Raw genomic sequence first — 26,820 nt, 5'->3', positions numbered from 1 at the left:
TAGAGGTTAATCCTATGAATCCCTACTTGTCCTAGAGTTAAAGGCCTGGAATTGTAACCAAAATCCGAACACAAAAACATCATCTTGTGGGAGAGGGAAACACGAATCTTGTATAAAATTCTGGACTCTCTGACCCCACCACCGGTACACGGAGGGTGCCAGGGGCTCAAATAGGGGTAACAGAAAAAGAGTAACATCCTTTATATCGCTACATGTTCCTAGGAGTTCTAGCATGAATTGTAAAACAAAAGTTTGAACCACAAAAAAAAATTCGTTGAGGGGAAGGGAAAACTGAAAATTGTATATCAAATTTAGCGGCTCATGGGACCCCCCCGGGGGCCAGGCGGGGCGGGGCTCAATACAGCGGAAAAAATCGAGGTAAATTCCATTTAAAAATTCGAGAGCTACATGCCCACAAGAGGTTCTGCATGAGCATTGTTAATCCAAAATTATGACCACACGAACATCCTTGGGGGAAGGGGAACACGAACTTGTAAAACTTATTCGCGGTTCTGAACCCCCCGGGGGCAAGGAGGGGGGCGGGGCTCAAAAGGGGACAAATAGAGGTAAATCCTCTTAAATCGCTACATGCCCTAGAACATCTGCATGGATTGTAACCAAATTCAGACCACAAAACTTCATTTGGGGGAAGGAGAACTCAGAACTTGCGTATACAATTTCTTGGCTGTCTGACCCCCGGGGCAGGAGGGGCGGGGCCCAATAGGGGAATTAGAGATAAATATTAAAAGAAATAATGAACCTGTATTCAAAACATTCCTTGGCATCACAAACCAGGTGAGCGATACAGGCCCTCTGGGCCTCTTGTATATTAATAGATCATCGTATGTTTGTATTACCCGAATAAGTTGTATATCATCAACGTTCGAAGTCTGGACATCCCCTGCAAGTTTAAGTTTACCGCAATTTCTTTGGACATTTGAAAGATATGCAGATTGTTGAAACTGCCAGCAGGACAACGTTGACGGCACAATATATGCTGTTTGTAGTTTGTTGAGAGCTGTTAAACTCGTGTTAAAATCCCAGCATTTTCCAGGACATTTAGTTTTCACAGGACTGCTCCCACTGAAGAAAATGGCACCAGCCATTATAATATTACCCCAAGGCATTGACTGCGAAAACGGCTGACTTGGCCACTGCCGACTGAAACCACATGTACATGCAGGTGTTGAAAATACTGACACATGATCCTAACATACACGCAACAAACCTCATACATGGGAGGCCGTCCTTACATGACCATAGCTGTTAATAGGACGTTTAATAACAATCAACAAACAAACAAAAAATCCTATGAAGGAGGTCCTTACTTGCGGTTTCGAGATCCCTTCTGTTCAATAAGTATGACCCTTAAAAAAGTTTGTTCGATGGGGCCCGTAAACACACTCAAACAAACAAACAAAACAAAAATGTACAAGTTGGGCAGCAGTAGGTCTAATAAGTATAAAACAATTGATTGTTTAAACTAACTAATAGTAAATTTAAAGCTTTTGTACTGGGTCCAGTATCTTCGTCGACCCGTCTATTGTTGGTTATTGCCTGCAGGAACTAGCATACTATTCATCCTTCACCTCGACCAGGCTCAACTGACGAAATCCAGGTGGGGAGTCCTGCTCTTGAAACACAAGCCGCTCATCCTATTTCTAAAAAAATGTCAATTATCATATTTTTTCATGGTCATCAGAAAACATGAATTAGACAACATTCTTACTCTGGTTTATGACAATTGGTACTAAGCGAGGCATCGTAGTGGCACATTACAAAAAATATACTTCGTACTCGCAAATCAACTCGACGTTTCACAATGATACCTCAACTTGGAGACGAACATGCAGCTTCGTTGCTGTAAACAGTGAAAACAGACTAGTCAAATTTACTGAAGTCTTGGTTTAATGAGCCAGATTTATAAGAATTCTCATTTAACCTATTCGGGTAACACAATTGTAGCAATAAGAGTGCATGGAAATATAACAAACTACACCTTGGAATATAAGCATGGTAGTACAGACTACAGATCTAGAGATGAAACACAATTCTATAAGAATGTAGTATTTGAACATGTTTTGTTGTTGATATAAGTACAGACTTCTAATCTCAAGATATCAAAGTAAAATCTAAACATTACTAGTTAGCCAATGGCTCATGTTAACTTTTGAGTTAGTTATGAAAAGTAAAGAGTTTGAAAAAAACAATCTTTGGAGTTAGGAAAACGAACAGCATCTGCATCCAGCCGAGTGTACTTCAATACAGGCGCGACAATCAAATTTCCAAACTAATTTCCCTTTGATGACCTCCATATACCACCTAGACCCTGGAAATAAGGATGCATCCCCAACAATCGAACAACATCTCATCTAAAGAAATTATAACATGAATCCTTCCGCACGAATAGGGAGAGCGGTTCACACGCGCACAACAGTTATCCGGAAATCAAACAAAACCCAGAGTCAGTTGTGGTAGGTCTCTGGGTGCTACATCCCCAGTGAATAAATTCGTCAAACACCAATTCTGACACCAGAACGACATGATATATAAATGGTAAATAAGACAACGATAGTGAAAAAGACACCTACCAAGTAAACAAACTGTTAAGATTTTGCTTGCGGTCGGGAAACAGCAGCACAAACACCAGGAAGACGCAAAATTGATATTCTACTAAAAAGTTATTCTCTTTAATTTGCTGGAACACATAAAAAGACATGTACAGTAGAAAAATATGTAGAACACTTAGTTTAGATGCTTGTTCTATGACAAAAGGAAAGCAAATCATAGACCATACAACTTTAAACTGAAAATACATAATGTATTCTCAAAGTCTTTTAATTTTTTTGTTTCCACTTAGAAATATTTGTATTGTCTTTATAGGTTTTTCTGGACTTCTAAAGCTCCTCTGATATCTGCAATCTTGTCGTAGCTCTTCAAGACGGAGTAATATGTAAAAATGAAATAAAAATTCAGGTATCCTTAAATGAGCAGATTGACTATATCATCATTTAAAGTTTAAAGAAGTTTTCCTATTTAAGAGCAGCTGAACACCATGTTAGAAGAAGAAATAGAGGACCTTACACTCGTAAGCGAGTGGCATATTAAATTATTTAACGAGCTTTATAAATTTCATATCACATAGTCACGATTGTGAGAGATTCTATTTATCACAATAACTTATATAACATTAGAAATAGAAACAAACTTTAAAATTTCGTCTCTATATAGTAGAAACGTCCGGCTTCGCGATGTGACAATCCCCGTCTACTTTAGACAATTATGCAACATCAAACTACTAGTAACAATAATAGTGTTATTCTACACAAATGTCTTACGATATTGGCAAGAAAAGACATGGCTAGGAACGGGCAAGGAATATGATAAATAAATGTAGATATGTCATTGACTAAGCCCTTATGGTTCCCATCATGTACTTAATCTATAATAGTAATACTATGCGGTGGTTTACACACTACTTAATTGTGACATCAAGTTATGAATTGTGCGTTTTCTGGGTTTTTTTTTCCCAATGCAAAAATCAAACTATGAAATCTCCCTACCCCTCCTCCTGAATGCAAATTTCAATTACTGTTCTTTATTTAACTTGAGGGTTATATTATTATGTTATATAAATATATATTTTTGGAAATTTTAGAAGAACAGTAAAAAAATATGAAATAAGAATATAGCCTGTAAAATGTCGGCTTTCGGCTCCTTTCTGTCCATTTGCTACCAGTTAGATTTCCTCTGCTTCAGCAAAGGCCACCTCATTTTGTGTAGAATGCTGAGAGCAAGTTATCTAGCATTTGCCGCCGCCCCAGATGCCTTCCTGCCCAACTAAAGAACTTTTGTGATATACATGTCTATGAACACACGCCACTGCTCTTGGCATCACAGCTCAATCATTCTGAAAAAAACAAATCCAGATAAAGTTCAATATCTGAAAAAAACCAATGAAAAGGTTCATAGACACAATGGCATGGGACAATGAATATCCTTAGTTTTACATTTGAAAATTCCCACCCTATTTTGAGTCTTGAAAAAATAAACATCCGCAAGATATGATAGAATTTATTATATTGTATCAAACTTTCCATGAAAGATAATTTTTATTTCAAAATGGAGCAGGGCAAAACCTGTCAATTTCTTTATGAGTTGATTGATTTTAGAAATAAACAATTTAACATCAAGTAATGAAATATAAAAAAATGTTAATTATATACTTACATGGTGAGTAATTGGCAACATCTGGTGCCAACAATCCAGCACGTGGCCCATCCATCTGCTGAGCTGTGTATGAGGCCTTGACCTGAAAATAAAACATAACATTATAAAAGTAAGAAAGGCTTTAGCGTTTAATGCACATTTATATTTCCACAAAAGATGTTGGTGTTCCCCTATGCTTTAAATGCCAGTTGTCTGGCTTTTAAATGCCAGTGGTCCTGGCTTACTTTAGTTTGCAAAGAATTGCCAAATATTTGTTTGTTACATTTTGCAACAATACATACCATATCTCATGGAATATAACAAATTTTACATTGTGATTGCTATATCAATTTTGACCTTTTGAATTTTTTAATTTATGATGCCATCCAATCTGTGAGCTAAAAACAGACCTGAAATTTAACAATTTTGATCCTATTTTGCCCCGCACCTGAGATCCTTGGGATCGCCAAGGCTAATATAGCTATAATGTTAAAATGCCATCTCAGGCTTATAGTGCTTACAAAGTTTGACTCATTTATACTTTGGAGACAATCCAGAACCATAAACTTTACAATTTTTGTAAAGGAAGACTCTTTAATCTATGAAGAGAAATTGATCAAATAATGATCCATAACGTATTTACCTATATTTTAAATGTATCGTAAACTACTTTGGAGACAATCCAGAACCATAAAATTTACAATTTTTGTAAAAAAAGACTCTTTAATCTATGAAGAGTTTCAAACATACATGACATTGGACAAAACGTGATAAGAATAGATAACTACATTCACAAAACTCTAGAGGTTACTATCACTGACGTTACATCCATCCCTGGAATATCACATATTACTATCTGGAGTACTAAACTGGAGGCAGTTCTGGAGGAAAAGACTGACCAATCGCAGGGCTGCAGATACTTTCTTTGAAGATTAAAGAGAAAGTGACCCCAAACTTCAAAACCACGAAGTCAACTACAATGTACCATTATTGGATTCTTTTGATGTACATCAAAGGACTAAATTCAGTCGAAATTAACTGTGTCTTAAATATGTTGCCTTCATTTTACTATGACATAGACACGTGGTGGAGATGGATATAACGACAATGATAGTAACTCCTGGAGCAACGAGGATAAAAAACACTTTATAAGACTTTATCACATTAAAATGATTCACCAACCATTTGTTGACTTAAGCTGATGTTGAAGCTTCATTCATCTCTTCAGTGCTCTTTCCAGTTCAGCTCTCACCATTGTACCCACTCCAACAATTCTAAAAAAATCCTCCGAGGTCAATAGCTCATGCATAATTAATGTATTATTTATATAATGCTATTTTTAAAATATGTACAGTACAATGTGCCAAATCTTGACAAACATGAACAGATCATTATTTTTCATACAATTATTTTATTGACCAATAAAATGAATTCGAAGACCTTTATTCTTTGTAAAAATTCCCTCCTGAAATCAATATCTACAAATAAAAATGCAGGAAAGCAAATGAATAACTTTTGTTACAGTGCTAAATTCCTAACATTTACACAGAATCATATTTCTACTAAATAATGGTATATATTTTATAAAACATATTTTAGTTCTGTAAGAATTCTAAAGAATGTTGTATATCGAACAGACAATATCCATTTCATTATTTCTAAGTAAATCATTCAAGAAATTATATAAAACGGACTATTCATTCCAATAGAAACCTATCTATTACCATATTTAAATCATAACCTTGTCATACCTCTTTCTCTTCATGGTTGCTTCCATGTTGAGTTTGGTGGGTCGGTGTGAAATGTGGTGGAGTCCAGCTTATTGCTCTGAGCAGAAATCCAATTACAGGACCTTTGGGGTTTCCATTCATTTGTTGCTTGCATCGGATACATAGCTGCTGGCGGTGTCCAGGTTTGAGGAGTTTGTGACATCGAGTGTGGTTGGTACTCACTCTGGATTGGAATAATCTGGTTATGTGTGACCTGGTTAGGTGTGAATTGTTGCTGAGTGTCTAGATCCAAGAAAACAGTTTGTGGAGGGTGGAGGTGTGGGAGATCTTTGACTCACTGGGACAGCTTCAGGTGTCTGAAGCAAACATAAATTTCATCAATAAAAAACTTCACACACACATTTAAATGAATAAACATAATGGTATCTATTTTGCGAATTGTACATTTCCAAGTTCCTCAAGCTCAATGTAAGTATCTTTAGAGTACAATGACAAAATTAAAAACTGAATGTCAAGTAACATCTTTCAATTCAAAACTACAACACTAGTATTATTTCTGTAGTGATGAATGGACTGTATATTGGCCTATTATAACTATTCTATTCAAAATAGTATGGTGATTTCTTGATTTATTCTTGTATAAGTCCATTCTGCCATTCACTTCTTATTGCATAGATCAGACAATGTCTATATACAGATTATGTATATATGACTAGAATGTAAAAAATATGAAGATCTTAACCATCATCGTATCAACTCAACATTTCATCGTTTCATCAACTTTGTGCATGAGTTTTCTCATGTGTTTTAGCCAAAACTGTTTTATCCCATGTAAACCTTTTTTTTTATCAAATAAACGTTTACAATCTGTGTTCAAGTCCTTACCTGCCTTTTCTTACCCTGATCTTTTATCCTGATAATAATGTATGACTTGTAGTTTGGCCCTAAATGACCTTAGTTGTCGATGGGCCGTAAAACTCAAACAAACAAACAAACAAAAATTGAAATGTACTGCAGCCATGTATCATTTATAATTATTCTGAATTTTTAATGGAACTAAATAGTGAATTTTGTATCTTTTTTGAAACAATATTTGATTTTATTAAATGCATCAGTGACACATTCACAACTTATAAAAATTTTTCTCTAAAATAAAAAAACCTGTAGAATGAACGTATATTTATTCATTTATATATATATTTGAAATTGATCATTTCAATTTTTGTTATATAAAATATAAGATATAAAAAAATTGTTGGTTCTTTTTTTTCAGGCACCTGATGCATGCTATAGTCACATTGCTTTATGGCAGTTATGGTATATTTAAACCCCCATTTCTTCAGAATTAAGCATTTTTTTCAATAAGCAATAAGTTCTGCTATATTGACATAATGATGCATGGAGTGCAGCAATTCTGTATATCTAACTAAAATGTAAATAAAAATACAACTGAATATTACAGTTTGCGAAAAATCTGTTCCATATTTAAGGAGACAAAAGCATTGTTTTCTTTAAAATTTGTTGTGAGGAAAACAAATACAACAAATCTACACACCCTTTTCTTGAAATTGGTTTTCTTCTGACCTCTTTGTTCAGTTCAGTTCATTACTGGTCTTTCTTTTAACAGGAGTGCATATGTTTTGTTTGTTTGTTTGATTAATTAACGTCCTATTAACAGCTATGGTCATGTAAGGACGGCCTCCCATGTATGTGGTGTGTTGCGTGTATGTTGTGCGAGGTGCGTGGTTTGGGAGACTGCGGTGTATTCATGTTGTGTCATCTTGTATAGTGGAACTGTTGTCCTTTTTATAGTGCTATATCACTGAAGCATGCCGCCGAAGACACCAAGCAACACACCCCACCCGGTCACATTATACTGACAACGGGCGAACCAGTCGTCCCACTCCCGGGCGTTAATTAATCAAACAAACAAACAAAACAATTTAGAATTACTTTGTAAATATCAAGCAACTTTTCAGTATAATTTTCATAGGATTATACATCCAAGGAACTATCCAAGGAAGGATTCAACAGTCCTTTAAATTTTTAATTTTGGCTGCAAGTTCCTTATCGAGAGACTTTTTTGTTTCTGCCTTTTCTTTCGCCTTTTCCCTCAAGCTGTTTGAATGCGATATAAGCGATAGGTTTCCTTCTTTCTCTGCTCTAAGGGCATATGTATCAGCGGAGTTAATTTAAGTTTCATGGTCCTTTTTATTTTGTTTGATTTTTTTCCTCAAATTCTCCACTTCTTCCTCTAGACATTTCCTTTTCCTCTTCTGTTCCTCTGTGCTTTTCCTTTCCTTCTCTTCGTCAAGGTACTGTTTATATCTGTGTAATCTTCTAGCACTTGCAAGTAGCTCCTTGGTGATTGGAACTTTCAAGAATCCACCAACATGGTTAACAAAGTCACAGATAAGTCTCTGTGTCACCAGAGTATGCTCCTTCATATTTTCAACTTCAAGTTTTTTGTTAATTGAGAAACCACGTTCCACTGTAGCCTGGCCATGTGAAAGAATGAGAAGTTTTACAACTTAATAGTTCCTTGTACTGTTGCTTGTCTAAATGGACAGAAAGGAATTCATCTAATCTTGACGAGTATGGATCAAATTTTTCAAACACCTCCTTTCCTATCACAGGAATTTCATCAAGAGACTTTAAGAGCCCTCTCGCATCCTGAGACATTTTCCATCCATCTGTGTGTTACAAATTTCATTGGCATGATGGATGAGCTTGTTACGTTGATGAAGTCTTCCCTACGTGCGGGAGAATCCTGCAAAAATAAATTCAAATCATAATTTAAAAAAAAGAATAATAGCACATGTATTGCAGGGTTTGAACTGGTTGATTAATAAATTCACATGCAGCAATAGCGACAGTGGAAATTAAAATAAGAATGTAATGTGACTCCGGTGAGATCTACTCACCCCACACCTGTATACTTCTACAGTAGATCTGGTGTACATACAATTGTACCTACTATATATAATATTTACACTTATAGACTATAGTCATGTCGACTCCAAGAGGTACTTTCAACTCCAATAAGGGGAAATCTTAAGGACGTGATGAGAAATCTGTAGAGGAAAGTCTTGTGGATATTTATAACATTTTATATTTATAACTTGAGAGTCTAATCACTAGTGACACTGGAAAAAATGATACATAAACTCAAAAGTGATATCAGAAAAGAAAATGAGGACATGATTCAGAAACTTGAGAGTCGGATTTTCGACTTAGAGAATAGCAATGACAGACTAAAACAAACAGTCCAGAGTCAAGAAGAAACAATCATCGAGCTACAGAAGGTACAATGTGAAGTGTACTCTAAATACAATGACTTAGAGCAACACGGTAGGAAGAATTCCATCCGTATATCCGGACTCCGGGATACCTCAGATTCCGAATCCGTAGATGACTGTGTTAAAACTGTTGTGTCTTTTGTAAACCGTAAGTTGAACATTCCCGTACAGAGTGAGGATATTGACATTGCTCACAGGCTAGGTAAATTCAATAAAGATCGTCCAAGGAACATTTTTGTAAAGTTTGTCCATAGACGGAAAAAGCACGAGATCATCCGCGCGAGACGACAGCTGAAGGGTACCGGCATGACTGTTTTTGAAGATCTAACAAGACTTAACCAACAAAAACTGAAAACAGCATACAATTTGAACTGTGTTAAGAATTTGTATAGCGTAGATGGAAAATTATTTGTGATTCTGGAAAACGGCAAAAAACGTAGAATCATGTTTGATACTCCTTTGGAAGAAGATTTCCTGCTGAATGGAACAAATTTCAGAAGGTATATATAGAAATATAGACCTACTTGTACAAGTATTTTCACAATCTGAAATACATGTAACTGAGATTTCAAAAGGTCGGTAATGGACTATAGGTAGTGGATAGCACTAACGCCAGAGACTAATTCTCTGGATTACCGATCCGCGATAAACATTTTATTGTGATTACTGTGAATCTTTGTGTTGTGCATAATTATTCTTGTTTGGATTAAAAAAAATGGAATATTTAAATTTCTGTGAGTAAGGTAAGTGCGAGTTGAGGTTATATTGAATTGTGAGCAAAAACTGTAACGTTAAATGTTCTTCGAGAGTAGTTTCCTCGATATGGGAAAACAAAAAACACAGATTTTGTGTAGTTTTTTTATGTTTTCTATTTTCATTTGTATGTCCATTTTTGTAGTTCTTCTCGATGGTAATAATATCAGAAACATGTATATTTATGTTTCTGATACCATAACTCATGTAAATCTCTGTAAGAGTGGCCTCCCTTTACCTGTCTATATTTTTTGTTCCGTTAATTTCCTGTCTGATTTGTAATCAGAAATATATTTCTGTCGCAATGAATGCCTCTGAAATATACAGTTAGATCTATCAGTCAAATTTTGCCCTCTATATTCAAATGTGAGTTGTATTCTTTTTATTATCAAATAAGGATTTTCCTTTAGATATTTTTTTTCTTATCCGGATTTAATTTTGATAAGGTTTTCTTATTTAGATTTGTACTTCCGTTTCCGGTATGTAAGTCTTTGTCATTGGTGCGTTTGATTTGAATACAAAAATATATGTTTCAGTTAATGCGCCAATATGACAAAGACACAACAGTAAAGTAAGCGAGCGAGCACGGTGTGGGAAGAGTAACTTAGTGACCGAACTAGGCCTACCATGTAGATGTTTTTATTGTATCCTATCTACCCCTTTTCTGTTCTCTTCTTTCCTACTCTGTTTTTCTGGATGGCAAGTTATACTTAAGAAATTGGAATTGTTGCAACAATAACGCATGTTGGAAATTTATTTATATTTATCGTGTTCCACAGTACCTTCTCTACGTGATTTATTCAGTATGCCTACTGCAACCAGCTATTAGAAGCAAGCATGATGACATGTTTTGTAACTTTGGTTTCATAATTAGTTGAGAGTGTCAAGATACTATCAGCAAACTGTCAGGGTCTGTCGGATAAGTTCAAGCGTAAAGATGTCTTTGCATATTTAAGAGACAAAAGTTATAATATATACTGCATTCAAGACACACATTTTACCAAAGAAAAGGAAATACTAATACGCAATGAATGGGGTTATAACTGTCATTTCAATTCTTTTAAATCTAACTCACGGGGTGTTGCTGTACTAATTAACAATAATTTTGATTGCAGGATCAAAAAGAAAAGATAGACCTCGTCTGGTAATTTTTTAGCATTAGACTTGGAAATTGAAGGTAAAAATATAACATTAATCAATATTTATGGTCCAAACTCCGATTGTCCTGATTTTTTTTACAAGAGTGGAAGATACTATCCTTGACTTTAATAATGATAAATATATAATCTGTGGTGATTTTAACTTAGTTATTGACCCTGAGCTTGACTATGACAAAAAGCTATAAAAAAATCAATAATCCAAAGGCTAGAGAGAAAGTTTTAAATTTAATAGAAAATTTAGATATGGTAGATGTTTTTAGGGAACAGCATACAAATTTGAAACGTTATACATGGCGAAAACATTCACCTGTAAAACAATCAAGATTAGATTTTTTTCTTGTTTCTCGAAATATATTGTCAAGTGTTTCTGAAGCAAATATTGATGCAGGGTATAGGTCTGATCATTCTTTTCCAAAGATTGTTTTAAAATTTTATGACTTCAAAAAAGGTAAAGGGCTTTGGAAATTTAACAACTCATTATTACATGATCAAGAATATTTGAACCTGGTAAACAATACAATTAAAACTGTAAAAGCACAGTACTGTCTGCCAATATATAATCTTGACTCTATTGATAATATTCAGGATAGCAGCCTACAATTTATAATAAATGATCAACTCTTTCTTGAGACACTTTTAATGGAAATAAGAGGAAGAACAATATCATATTCATCTTTTAAAAAGAAACAAAAGAATTTAAGATAAAACAATCTGAAAGAAGATATTAGTAAACTTGAAAATCAAACTACTGTTGATATAGATCTAGATGAATTGAATAGAAAAAAGAAGGAATTAGAAGAGATTCGGTTGGAAAAACTTAAAGGTAGTGTAATTCGGTCAAAAGCTTTATGGATAGAGGAAGGGGAAAAGCCTACACAATATTTTTTTAAATCTAGAAAGTAGAAATTATGTATCAAAAATTATTCCAAAACTTGAGAAAGAAAATGGAGAGTTTATCACTAATCAAGATGAAATTCTTAGTGAAGTTAAATCATTTTATGAACAATTATACTCTGTTGACAAGAACATTGAGGAAGTAGATTTAGAAGAATTTTTAGAAGGTTGTGAAGTTCCAAAAATTAAATAATACAGAATCTTCGAGTATGGAGGGTCTAATAACGTTTGAAGAAGCATTAACAACTCTTAAAAATATGAAAAATAATAAAAGTCCGGGATCGGATGGATACACTTCAGAGTTTTTTCAAATGTTTTTGGAGTAAATTGGGGTTTTTCGTTGTTCGTTCTATTAATTATGGGTACTTAAATGGTCAACTTTCAATCACACAACGTCAGGGCATTATCACCTGTATTCCAAAGCCAAACAAATCAAAATACTTTATTAAAAACCGGCGTCCAATTTCTTTATTAAACATTGTATATAAAATAGCTTCTGGGACAATAGCTAACAGGATTAAAAATATTTTGGGTAAAATTTTGAATTCAGACCAGACAGGTTTTATTTCTGGACGATATTTAGGAGAAAATACAAGATTAATTTATGACATTATGCAATACACTGAGGAATATGATATCCCTGGAATGTTGTTAATAATTGATTTCGAAAAAGCTTTTGACTCCGTTTCCTGGAAATTTATTGATAAAACTCTGAAATACTTTAATTTTGGAAATAGTTTAAGAAATTGGATAAAAGTTTTACATCATAATGCTAGCTCTGCAATTAATCAAGGAGGTAATTTGTCTTCATTTTTTAATATTATGCGCGGTTGTCGTCAAGGCGATCCAATCGCTCCTTATATTTTTATCATCTGTGCGGAAGTCTTAGCTATTCGTATTAGAGATAACAGAAACATTGTTGGTATAAATATAGAAAATTGTAGTATTTTAAATTCTCAATATGCTGATGACACTTCTCTAATACTTGATGGATCTGAAAACTCTTTGAAGGCAGCTGTTACAGAATTAAATATTTATGCCAAAATTTCAGGACTTAAAATAAATACAGGAAAATCACAGGTTATTTGGATAGGCAGTAAAAAGTATAGTAATGATACACTTATTCCGAGCTTGAACTTACAATGGGGAGTTACTAAATTTACACTTCTTGGTATTGACTTTCATGTTGATCTTCATAAAATACCAAAAATGAACTTTGATAAAAAAATTATGTAAACTGAAAAATTTAATACAAACATGGAACAAAAGGAAAATATCTCTATATTGGTAGAGTGTGTATCATAAAATCTCTCTTAATTTCTCAGTTAAATCATCTTTTAATTTCACTTCCAAATCCAGATGAAAATTTTGTAAAACATCTTAACACAGTTCTTTTTAATTTTCTTTGGAATAGCAACTCGGATAAAGTTAAGCGAGATGTAGTTATCCAGAATTATATAGATGGAGGTTTGAAAATGATTCATCTTTCATCGTTTATAGACTCGTTAAAGATAGGGTGGATAAGAAGAATTTTTAGATCAAATGGTAAATGGCAAATGATTCTAAAAACTAAAGTAAACTTTCTTTATCTGGCAAACTGTGGAAGTGAATATCTGAATAAAATTTTATCTAATTGTAAGAATGATTTTTGGAAGGATGTATTTACAGCATGGTTCAAACTAAGAATAAAGGATAATCAATTAGAAGCGGAAAAACACTCTGTTCTTAAGACACCAATTTGGTACAATAAAAACATTACTGTTGGAAATAAAACGATTTTCTACCAATCATGGTTTAGAAAGGGAATTTCAATTACACAAGACCTGTTAAAAAGTGTTTCTCCATGTTCATTCCTTACATATGATGAATTTTGTAATAGTTATGGTGTAATAAGTAATTATCTTCAATATAATGGACTGATATCCAGCATTAAAAAGTATCTGAAGAATATAAATTTACCAAATGAAATACTATTTTATCCAATTATTCCTTTTAGTCTTGAAATTATACTGAAAAACATTTGTGGAGTCCAAGATTTTTATAGAGCACTTGTGAAAAACAATACTGTAATAACTGGTCAAGCTAAATGGGGAACCTCTTTTGACTACGATCAAGAAACATGGAAAGATATATATAATATACCCTTCATCTCTTCCAATAATACTAAACGTCAGTGGCTTCAGTTCCGAATCTCCCATTATATACTAACAACTAACACTTATCTTTGTAAAGTTGGTCTCTCTAATAATCTTTATTGTTTGTTATGTGCTTTAGAAAGGGAGACAATCACTCATCTATTTTGGGAATGCTCTGAAGTTCAGGATTTTTTAGCTAATTTTGAAAGTCTTTTAGATATTCTGTTTATACCATTTGCAATTAATAAAGAAACTATGCTTTTCGGAAAATTTAATCATAACGGAATATATCAAAGAATCGATAATGAAATTGTTCTTTTTATCAAACACTATATTTATAAAACAAGATGTTTACATGGTTCTTTAAATGTGATGGCTTTTTTAAACTGTATTAAAGACTATTATTATGTTCAAAGATATATAGCTTATAAAAAAAAGGAGAAAAAAATTTACCAAAGATTGGAAAAAATGGAAAGATAAAGTTAATAGAACTCACAAATCCCTGACAGTTGCACATATCTTTTATTAAAATAGAATATATATTTATTTGTTGTCATACATACATGTGTCATGCTTGCTTTTGATCAGGATGTTAAGCAGTAATTTTTAATTCAATTGTAACTATCAAATATAGAATGACTATCTAACTTCTTGCCTCCTTCTTCTTTTTTTTTCTTTTTTTCCCCCTTCTTTCTTTCTTTTTCTTTCTTTATTTTTTTTTAATCGTGTTTTCATTTAGTTGATTCATTATTCTTCATATAAGAATATATCTACATTTAAATATTATACTTCACGATCTCTCGTTTCTAGTTCATCCCATTATCCCTTCTTTCCTTCCCAATTCTTTGTTCTTTTTTTATTTTTTTTTCTCTCCCTCCCCTCTCTCTATAAAAAAATCAAACAATGAAATTATAATGATGAATGAAAGAATGGCAGAGTGAAAGATGTGCATGGAAGATAACTATATCAATAATTCATGAATATGTGATTAATGTAAAACTGATGTATTGTTTGACAAAAAATAAAAAAATTACAAAAAAAAATAAGAATGTAACATGAAGATAAAAAGATGTACACATAGATGAATAAACTAAAAGCAATGATTTAACTGCATAGGCTCAGTCTATGATAATTCCTAATTGTACCTTAAACAAATAGTAGAGTGATGAAAGCAGGGATGAAATATTCCAGGAGGTAGCAAGGATTCCAGTTTTGAAAGTATTGTGGAGAACATGTAGACCGCATGATCCGATATTCACTAACCCAACGTCATGGTCATTTTGAAGTTTCTGCCTTAACTCTTCGTAAAACTTCCAATTGACTGCTGGACCATCCATAGATACCTGAAATATATAATAAAAACACCTGGTTGTCATATGCATCATGGCATTGTACATGTGCAATTAGATATATTTATGTGCATGTACATCCAAGATTTATTAGAACATGCACAGTGTATAAATACTTATGCACAGAACATCATATTTTATTACAATACTTCAAATGAAAACATAATTATTATATGCATATCTATGAAAATGAATAATATATGGCTTGTTAAAAAAAAAAATTTTCACAACACTCACCTGAACCATATTCTTTAGGTTGAGATGTCTCCTGTAGCTTATGCTTTAATCAGATTTGGGGCATAGTAAAGAGAAGTGTTAAAATTCCTGTGGAGCCACTAGTGAGAAATTTTCTATACAGTAAGTTCAAAGGTAATCAATCTACAGTACGAGGGCTTAAAGAAGAACGAACAACTATACCGGAATATATACTCAAGAAGGCTGATGCTGGGGCAAATGTAAGAGTAGAGCTTGTGGGACTCGTCAAAAGTAAGGAGCACAAATTTCTTGGTGGAAGTCCAGATGGACGAGTAGTTGAAGAAGGCGGCCAAACTGGATTGATTAAAGTGAAGAATCTTATGCATAACAAACCAGTTAACCTGACCCAAGCTGCTAGGCATAGAAATTTCTGTCTTACTCTGTCGGAAAATCACAGTCTTACTCTGAAGAGACAACACATGTATTACTATCAGTGCCAGGGATTGTTGGGTGTTACACAGTTACCATGGATTGACTTTGTTGTTCGAACTGTAAATCCATACCAGCTCTTCATCGAACGGATTCAGTGGGATAAAGCCTTATGGGAAAACACTATGGTGTCCAAACTTACTGCCTTTTACAACAAAGTGGTATTATTGGAATTGTGTGCACTTCGTAAAGGAAAGTCCCCGGGTATTCGAGAACCTGGTATTTGGGTAAGTGGATTTGCACATAACATAACTTGTATTTCGGAAACAAGCACAAAATTTTTCACTGGCCAACTATTCAACCTATGTTTATTATTCTTCACAAATTCATATACTAGTAGTTTGTAAAGGCTAACTGATTAACCTTTAGTCATTTTAGACATTGATCAATGATAAGCAAAACTATACATATACAAATTTTGGTAAATGTTTTATCCAAAGGGGTAGAAATTATATCTTGCATTTTATAATACAAGATTATACATATATTTGTTTTTCATATTTTTCAGTTTCAGCCCTCCACTGCTGAAACTGTCAAGCAATGCCGGGCAAGAGTCCTGTAAGCATCTCAAAGAAGACAGAATACTGGATCTTCAAGTTCAAGGACAAAAAGACATAAGACTCTTGTAAGTTATCAAGAGAAAAACATGTAACTCTTTTTATTAAATCAACATTTACAATTTTGTTTTAGTTTTTACTTGACCTTTTCTTATCCTGATCTCTTAGATACAGTCCTTGTTTATATCCTGATACTAATGTCTGTCTTGTAGTTTGGCCCTAATTGACCTTAGTTGTCGATGGGCCGTAAAACTCAAACAAACAAACAAATTATTAAATCAACATTTACAATTTCGATTTAGTTTTTACTTGACTTTTTCTTATCCTGATCTTTTAGATACAGTCCTTGTTTATATCCTGATACTAATGCCTGCCTTATAGTTTGGCCCTAAATGACCTTAGTTTAGACCTTATTCTAAAAACAAATTTGCTTAACTCTTTGAAAGCGAGGCTGCGTGGAAATTTCAACATGAATATAGCCAGCTGGGAGGACATTTTAGGATGCCTATAATATAAATTAAATTCTCTGCATGCACAGCGACGGGAAATTTCATTTTTGTATTTCGTAAGAAATTATACTGGATATATTAACACCATTTTTAACCGACTTCAGCATTCCTTAGCAATAAAGCCTGACTATTGACATTAAGTATAAAAAGATAACAGTATCAGAAACCTAGCCAGAATGCATAGATATTGATGTTGATGTATCTTAATGTACCTTATATCATCTTTATGATATATAATAATATTATAAAAATGGCATGTATGAATCACATTTTAAAAAATATGAAAACTTGGAAACAGTTGCTACTTTTATCATAGAATACCTATTAATTTTGTTTTATTTGGCTTTATTTACAGGATTTATCATGGATACTCTAGTGGACAGAGGCATTCTTTTGAATGGTGTATTTGATTCACCTGCTATATGCATGTTCCAAAACATGGTCCAGTTCAACGGTTTTTATGGCTGCCCATATTGTGAGACATCTGGCTAAATCCTCCTTTCGGGAGTGCATTAGGGCTTTCCCTGACCATGTTCAGATCTACACTGACGGATCAATAGATGGTGATAATGTTGCGGCAGCATGCTGTACATCTAATCACTGCTCCTCTATCCGACTCCCGGATGTTGCCTCCATTTTCTCTGCGGAAGCATGCGCTATCGGTCTGGCGCTTGACCATATCGAAGAACACCGCATTGAAAAGGCAATCATCTGTTCAGACTCTCTTTCGGTTCATTCAGGCTTTTGAAATCAAGAAGCCCTAGAAATACTCTAATCCAAAATCTTTTAATCCGAACACTTCGATTATCTTCTAAAACTCAAATTACTTATCTCTGGATTACCAGTCATTGTGGGTATAAAGGGGAATGAACAGGCTGATTAAAGCAGCTAAGAGCTGCTCTTCGCCTAGCACAAACATATTTGAAATTACCATACACCGACATCAAACCTTACATTCAGTTCAGCCATCAAACACCATTGGCAACAAATGTGGTCTACCGAAAACAAACAATAACCTGTTTAAAATTCAACCTACACTTAATCTAAAACTGTCCAGTTGGAGTGACCGCAGAGAGGAAGTTGTTCTCTCTCGGCTCCGAATTGGACACACATATTTTACACATTCCTATCTATTGAGAGGGGAGGATCCTTCCTACATGCCATGCATGTGATTCTCCTCTCACAGTGGAACATGTTTTATTGCATTGTATTGATTTTAAACACATACGAGATAAATATTATGATGTCTCCGACATGTACACTTTGTTTCATGCCGTGAGACATAATCGTATTTTTAATTATCTCAAAGAGATCGGTATTTTAAGCAAAATATGAACGTTTTCTCATCATACATCGTATCAACTCAACATTTCATCGTTTCATCAACATTTTGCATGAGTTTTCTCGTGTGGTTTAGCCAAAACTATTTTATCCCATGCAAACCTTTTTTATCAAATAAACGTTTACAATCTGTGTTTTAATCCTTACTTGCCTTTTCTTACCCTGACCTTTTATCCTGATATTAATGCCTGACTTGTAGTTTGGCCCCAAATGACCTTAGTTGTCGATGGGCCGTAAAACTCAAACAAACAGACTAACAAAAAGTCAATTCTATCTACATTTTGCTTAAAGAAAGAATTACAGCCAAGGCCATTGTAAGATGTAAGAACATGCTAATAGAGTTTGTTTTGAATTTACCAATAATATATGGTGAAAGATATTCCAATGTCCATCTCATCCTCCACCTGACAGACAGAGTCCAACTACTTGGTCCATTCTGGTGTTTGTCATGTTTTTATTTTGAGGATTTTAACGGGCAGCTCCGGCGATTATTTCATGGAACCCAAAATATTGCATCGCAGATTGCTTTTACTGTGTGTGTGCACCAGAGACTTCCGTCAATGTCTCAACATCTGTCACAGGTAAGTAGTGAGGTACTGTTTATTAAGAAAATGTTTGGAAAAAAAGCAAAGTCAACTACTGAAAGTGTCAGCAGTACAGTGTATGTAATTGGTGCATACCATCACCGTGAAGTAAGTGAAAAGCATGCAATGCAATGAGGAGAGACAACATATATATGAATTTTCATGGGTCCTGCTTTTGCAAAGTTTTAATTTTTGTTAAAGTGCTAACAGAGCAAGACGATGCCCCAAAGTATTTGGCATTAGTTCATACTATGGAAAGACACGGTTCATGTTGTCAGAGGTCATATTGTACATTTGTCACGTAGTCACCTGCTGTACCTGTGACTGAGATCACAGATGTTTGTATTCTTGGTAATGTGACTGATGAAGTCTGCATTGCATCAACAATTCCAAATAATGCTGAAAAAGAATAGACAGTTCTGGATTCCATTGTATTCACAGAATGTGGACATCGGATGTGATACTAACTTCAGAACAAGAATTTTTCATTCAGAATATGTGAATCATTGTGATTATTTGTTCCTTCTTCTCTTTAAAGAGTTTAAAAACGAAGTTTTTAGTTTAACATATATTTATTTTCAATTTATTTTTTGTACCCTATTAGTAAAGTAAAGGTTGAATAGGTTTTGCTCTTTTTTCTTCCTTTTTTACTGCTACACACTACTTTGGCTTCAGACTTCGGTTAGACGAGAGGTAATATGGGCCCTGTATTATCAATCCGGCCCTGCAGGTAGGGCGTTAGAATTGTACCTGCTGCCCCTATTGCATGAATAATGTGACCGGGTGGGGTGTGTTGCTTGGTGTCTTCGGCGGCATGCTTCAGTGATATAGCACTATAAAAAGGGCAAAAGTTCACTATACAAGAAGACACAACATGAATATACCGCAGTCTCCCAAAACACGCACCTCGCACAACATACACGCAACACACCGCATACATGGGAGGCCGTCCTTACATGACCATTAGCTGTTAATAGGACGTTAATTAATCAAACAAACAAACAAACAAAAGTATTATCAATCGGCTGGTCAAGCCGAGCACTTGGTTCGTAGCTTTCGAAGAAGGCAGTGGCTTAGGGTCAATCGTGTGTTTAATTTGGATTGTCTTGATTCTGATCGATCTTACGTGTGTACTTACACCGGACAAATATTTATTATTAATCTTGCAAGCTTGGTTTGAATTATGTTCGTTCGAAATATTCTTCCGAGTAAACTATCTGTGTATCCCTGGCACTTTGACACTGGATATCCATGTCATCATGAGTGTCCCCCTGTTGGGCTCGAGGTGGGTGGGGCACAGCTAGCGAATAGTAATAATCTCTGAAAGATGGTTTCAAAAACAAAATAAATGAACTACAACCAAAATTTTCCCCAAAAGGAACCAACCACAAATCAACAAACAAAAAACGGTACAAAAATACATTCCCACAGTTTCTGGTCATGTCCTCTGCACAGAGGCAAGACCACTGCAGGTTTACCGCCTCTTTTATTACGAAAGGGCATCAAAGGCATTGCTGGCGATGTCAAATCTGTCAAGCCTTTGAGTTCAGGTGATCTCCTAATAGAGGTTTCCCGCAAGCAACAAGCGGAGAACCTCCTTGAAACCAACAGTTTTGCCGGCTTCAGTGTGTGTGTAAAACCACACTCGTCATTGAATTGTAGCAAGGGGGTAATCAGGTGCCCGGCCTTGCGTAATGACAATTAAGCCGACATACTGTCATACTTCCAAGAGGAGTGCATCCTGGTCACGTACGTGAAAAAGAATCATGACCAGAAAGAGTGGGAACTTGGTCCCAACACACACCCTGATATTGACGTTCGCTACACCGACGTTACTACAGAGCGTAACTGTTGGTTACCAGCGCTATGCTGTTATCATCTACATGCTAAATCCATTGAGGTGCCGTAACTGCCAGGGCTAAAGTTCCACTATACAAGAAGACACAACATGAATATACCGCAGTCTCCCGAAACACGCACCTCGCACAACATACACGCAACACATCGCGTACATGGGAGGCCGTCCTTACATGACCATAGCTGTTAATAGGACGTTAATTAATCAAACAAACAAACAAACAGAGGTACGGCCATCATGAGTATGTCAAGTACTGTGGCCGTGAAGGTCACGACGAAAAAGACGAATGTGACATTGTCAATCGTCACTGAGTCAATTGCGGGGGTGACCATGCTGCGTCTGCTCGTACCTGTCCTGCCTGGACTCGGGAGAGGGAGAGGGAGATATAACGGGTCAAATATACCCGAGGTGTCTCTTTCCCCGAAGCTAGGAGGATAGTCGAGTGTTCAGACCTGAATGTGGCCACTTATGCACAGATCACTCGCGCAAGTAAGCCTGTTGACAGTGTCACCGTCAAACATCCGTCGGTCCAGGCATTGGTTGATAAGCCTAACTGGGTCAATGTTGCCCCAGACATGGCTGATGCTAAGGCCTGCAAAGTAATCGTGGGGGACCCGGAAAGGTCGGGTCCACCTAAACCGCAAAATAAACCACATAACAAACCACAACAAAAACCACCTGCTGGGCCACCTGAAGCTAAAACGCCAATCCCACCGGCGTCTCCAGGACTTACACAACACCAAATTCAAACACCGAACATAAGAAAAAAAGTTACCGCCGCTTGCTATAGACATGCTTTATCTTCACCGTCTATTGACGTTAAAAAGCTCCCTGATAACGCCAAGCGACCAGCAAATACACCATCGCAGGAGCAACGGCAGACCAAAACCACCAACGTAAAGCTAGTGAGGCTCCCCACACTAAACAACAAACCCAGTAAGGGATCAGACGACAGGGAGTTTGGTGACAGCACATTTATCACCACCAAACAACCTACGTCAAGTAGTGCTGTCGGTCCGACAAACTATCTTCAAACTAGCATTATAGGGACAAACACTATCATACAATGGAACATACGCGGATTTAAAGTCAACAATAGAAGAATTAAAACATCTTATACAAACAAAGAACCCATCCATATTCTGCCTTCAAGAAATAATGCTGAAAGACACCATCAATCTCAGACAATTTACACTATACACAAAAACTGACTGGTTCGCCCGTTGTTAGTTTAATGTGACCGGGTGAGGTGTCATGCTTGGTGTCTTCGGCGGCATGCTTCAGTGATATAGCACTATAAAAAGGGCAACAGTTCCACTCTACAAGAAGACACAACACGAACATATCGCAGTCTCCCAAAACACGCACATCGCACTTCACACACGCTATACACAGCATACACGGGAGGCCGTCCTTACATGACCATAGCTGTTAATTAATCAAACAAACAAACAAAAAATCCAACAACAGATGGCCGCGCATCAGGTGGTGTGGCGGTGGCGGTGCATAAAAACGTCCCTCACAGACACATTCAGCTAAATACCACCGTACAAGCTGTTGCTATAAGCGCAACTCTTCACCGAAAAATAACAGTCTGTTCTATATATTTACCTCCAAATACTCCATTTAGTTCTGATGAACTGAATAACATCGTATCACAACTACCAGTGCCCCATATTACCATGGGGGACTTTCACGGTCATAATAACCTCTGGGGCTCCCCAGGCACTGACGATAGAGGCAGACGTTCGAAGAGTTTATTAATAAAAACAGCTTATGTCTTTAAAACACCAATGCCCCAAAATATTAACACCCTGTCTCTGGCGCGCTTACCCATATTGATATATCGTTATGCCATCCATCAATTCTTCTGGATTATGATTGGAGGGTCAACGATGATCTTTGTGGGAGCGATCACTTTCCAATTATACTAAAAAACATAGGGTCACCAAAACTTGAGTAGCCTATTCCTCGTTGGAATCTACATAAGGCGGACTGGATTCAATTTAAAAACTTGTGCGCAGAGGAGATCATCGAGGATAAATATTTGAACCTTGATGACCACATAATAATTTTCACAGAAGATGTTCTATCGCTACAAAAACCATACCAAAATCCGTTCTATCGCTACAAAAACCATACCAAAATCCGTGCCAAAACCTACAAAGTTTCCAAAACCTACAAAGTTTCTTCTCTCAAATGATTCATTTATCAATAGATCTGGTAGAAATTCAGCTCTGAGGTCTATCAAATCCAACAAGACAAGTACTTGGAAAGAGTATGCCTCAAAAATTAATTCCAATACATTTTCGAAAAATCAGTGGGAAAAGAGAAGCAACACCATCCTCCCACCTCGATAACAAAAGTCCAATAGCTGACGCCTTTGCCAAAAAATTTTGCTTAAAATTCATCCGTCCAAAATCATTCAAAACATTTCAAAAATCTAAAAAAGAAAAGTAAAAGAGACGTCTTAATTTAAAATCCTCCAATACTAAAAATTACAATAGGCCTTTTGAGATACCAGTAATTGATCGAAGTCCCTTGAGAAATCAATTGTTCTCGGCAGAGAATGGACCTTGTCTTGGAAGGAATCTACTGATTATACACCTTCCGAAGCCCGGGAAGGATGCTAATGATGCCAATAACTATGGTCCTATTTCATTGACGAGTTGCATTTGTAAAAACTCTATCAACGTATGATATATAGTAGATTAGTTTAGTTCATGGAATTACAAACAAGACTAATGTCATTCATCCAAATTGTTTAAGTTAATATAGCGATCATACAGGGGAACGGTAGATATTGGTTAGACGCTGAAACATTTATTTTCTGAGAAGCATTTTGTGGTGGAGCGTATGCAGAAGCAACATCTTGTGGTAAGAATATTTCTTGGACCTTGAAAAGGCAATACTGAACTTACAACTTAGCAAATATGAAAAAAAAAAAAATTTCCAAAATGAACAAAGCTTTGTATCTCCATATGAATATCGCTATATATGGTAAAATACATTTGGGAAAGCTTATTTCTGTATGATTGCTTATCGATATCAGGCATGTTCAAATGTTTAAGAGATAATTTTTTTAAGTTGACAGCACTTTTTAAAATCAGAAACTAGAAGGACACTTTTATTCGCGTTATAGGGTGTCCCATCAGGGATGCGCTTGTCCTGGTCATAAGAGGTAAACTTGATTGGGATTTGCTTGCAATAGCATTGAGAATTTAATACTTATCTTTTATCTCCATTTTCTTCTACTCAATATAAATTCACAATTATGGTAAAATTGCACATGTTTGTATTGGCTGGGGTCTCGGCACTAATGGAATGTGTACTACGGGTCAAAAAAATTGGACATTGGTAGATAGCCAGTCGAAGCCTTTCCACCAGGGCACCATGATAAACTCAAAATTACATTAATTAACTCTCAGCGCCATTGTTTTCCCCCCTCTAAATTCAGTTCTAATTGGTGATATGTTAACAAATACATTCACACACACAACTATTGGCTTTTTTATCCAGCAGCATCTAGCTGAATAACTAGGGCATAATCCAGGACTGACGAAAATGGCTTTAGATTTTCAAGATCAAAAACTGTCTTTATGCACTTCTGTCCAAAAACGAAAACCACACAATGATTCTGACCTCACACTCAATGGAATTAAAATTCCGGTAGTTGAACAAACTACATTTCTTGGACTAATATTTGATTTGAAACTGTCCTTTGTTCCACATATCAAACATCTGAAGGATAAGTGCTCGAAGGCGCTGAACATTCTACGAGTTCTTCCCCATTCTGATTGGGGTGCAGACTGGGAAATGCTTCTACGTATTACTCGGGCACTTATTAAATCAAAACTACGGCTCGATTGTCTATGGATTGGCTCGCAGCTCCTATCTACAGATGCTTGACCCTATATAGAATCAGGGACTGCGTCCCGCACTAGGAGCTTTTCGAACAAAACCTGTGAAGAGTCACCATGTGGAAGCTAATGAGCCATCTCTAGACGATCAACGAAAGAAATTATACTTACAGTATGCTGCTCAACTGAAATCCAACCCCCCAAAATCCCGCATTTAACCTTGTATTCAATCCACAACATCAAGAAATATTTACACAAAATCAAAAGCTCATACCAACATTTGGCATCAGAATTTCAAAGTTTTTGCTGGAACTAAATATAAATTTCGACACCATTGACGAGTACACCGTATCGGATGTACCCCCATGGCTCATTCAAATACCTGATATCAATTTATCTCTACATGAGAGGGCAAAATCCAGTGCATTACCCGAAGAACACAAATCCTCCTTTCGACAGTGCATTAGGGCTTTCCCTGACCATGCTGTTCATCTAATCACTACTCCTCTATCCGACTCCCGGATGTTGCCTCCATTTTCTCTGCGGAAGCATGTGCTATCGGTCTGGCGCTTGACCATATCGAAGAACACCGCATTGAAAAGGCAATCATCTGTTCCGACTCTCTTTCGGTTCTTCAGGCTTTGAAATCAAGAAAGCCTAGAAACACATTAATCCAAACTCTTTTGATCTGAACATTTCGATTGTCTTCTAAAACTCAAATTACTTATCTCTGGATTTCCAGCCATGTGGGTATAAATGGGAATGAAAAGGCCGATAAAGCAGCTAACACTGCTCTTCGCCTAGCACAAACAGGTTTGAAACTACCTTACACCGACATCAAACCTTACATTCAGTCAGCCGTTGAACACCACTGGCAACAAAGGTGGTCTACCGAAACAAACAATAAACTGTTTAAAATACAACCTACACTACATTTTAATCTGACCAGTCGGAGAGACCGCAGAGAGGAAGTTGTTCTCTCACGGCTCCGAATCGGACACACATATTTTACACATTCCTATCGATTGAAAGGGGAGGATCCTCCTACATGCCATGCATGTGAATCTCCTCTTACAGTGGACCATTTTTATTTGCATTGTATTGATTTTAAACACATACGAGATAAGTACTATGATGTCTCTGACATGTACACTTTGTTTCATGGCGTGACATATAATCGTATTTTCAATTATCTCAAAGAGATCGGCATTTTTAACAAAATTTGAACGTCTTATATTCATATCAACGCAACACGCATCGTTTCGACATCATTGTGCATGAGTTTTCTCGTGTGTTTTAGCTAAAACTATTTTATCCTATGTAACTTTGTTTTTAATTTAATCAACATTTACAATTTTGTTTTAGTTTTTACTTGCCTTTTTCTTATCCTGATCTTTTAGATACAGTCCTTGTTTATATCATAATATTAATGCCTGCCTTGTAGTTTGGCCCTTAATGACCTTAGTTGTCGATGGGCCGTAAAACTCAAACAAACAAACCACATGTGCTATTTCAAATTGAAGATGCTCCATCGCCGACAAATGTTTTTTTTTTTTCACTATCAAAAACAAGAGCAGGCGATTTTGTATTTTTCTTCAGTTACAAAGGTTACTTACTTTACACCATTACCACCATGGAAAAGTTTGAGCTTCTATTTTTTTCTTCAAGTTAAAAATATGAAAAATAATTAATTGCATCCCGAAAAAATTTCTTGGCACTATATCCTATATGGAATGAAGTACTGATTGCGTATGTACCTTTGCATACCTTTGTATGCTTGCAAAATAAATTAGTTTGTATTATTTTTTGTGTTTATTAGACATATACATACACGATTAAACACCAATTGTTGTTATTTAATGAGTATCATTCATGCGCTGTCAGCGGTGGAGCATCTT

The sequence above is a fragment of the Argopecten irradians genome, chromosome 16, assembly GCF_041381155.1.
Source record: "Argopecten irradians isolate NY chromosome 16, Ai_NY, whole genome shotgun sequence".
Classification (NCBI taxonomy): domain Eukaryota; kingdom Metazoa; phylum Mollusca; class Bivalvia; order Pectinida; family Pectinidae; genus Argopecten; species Argopecten irradians.
Note: the sequence above shows the minus strand (reverse complement) of the source record.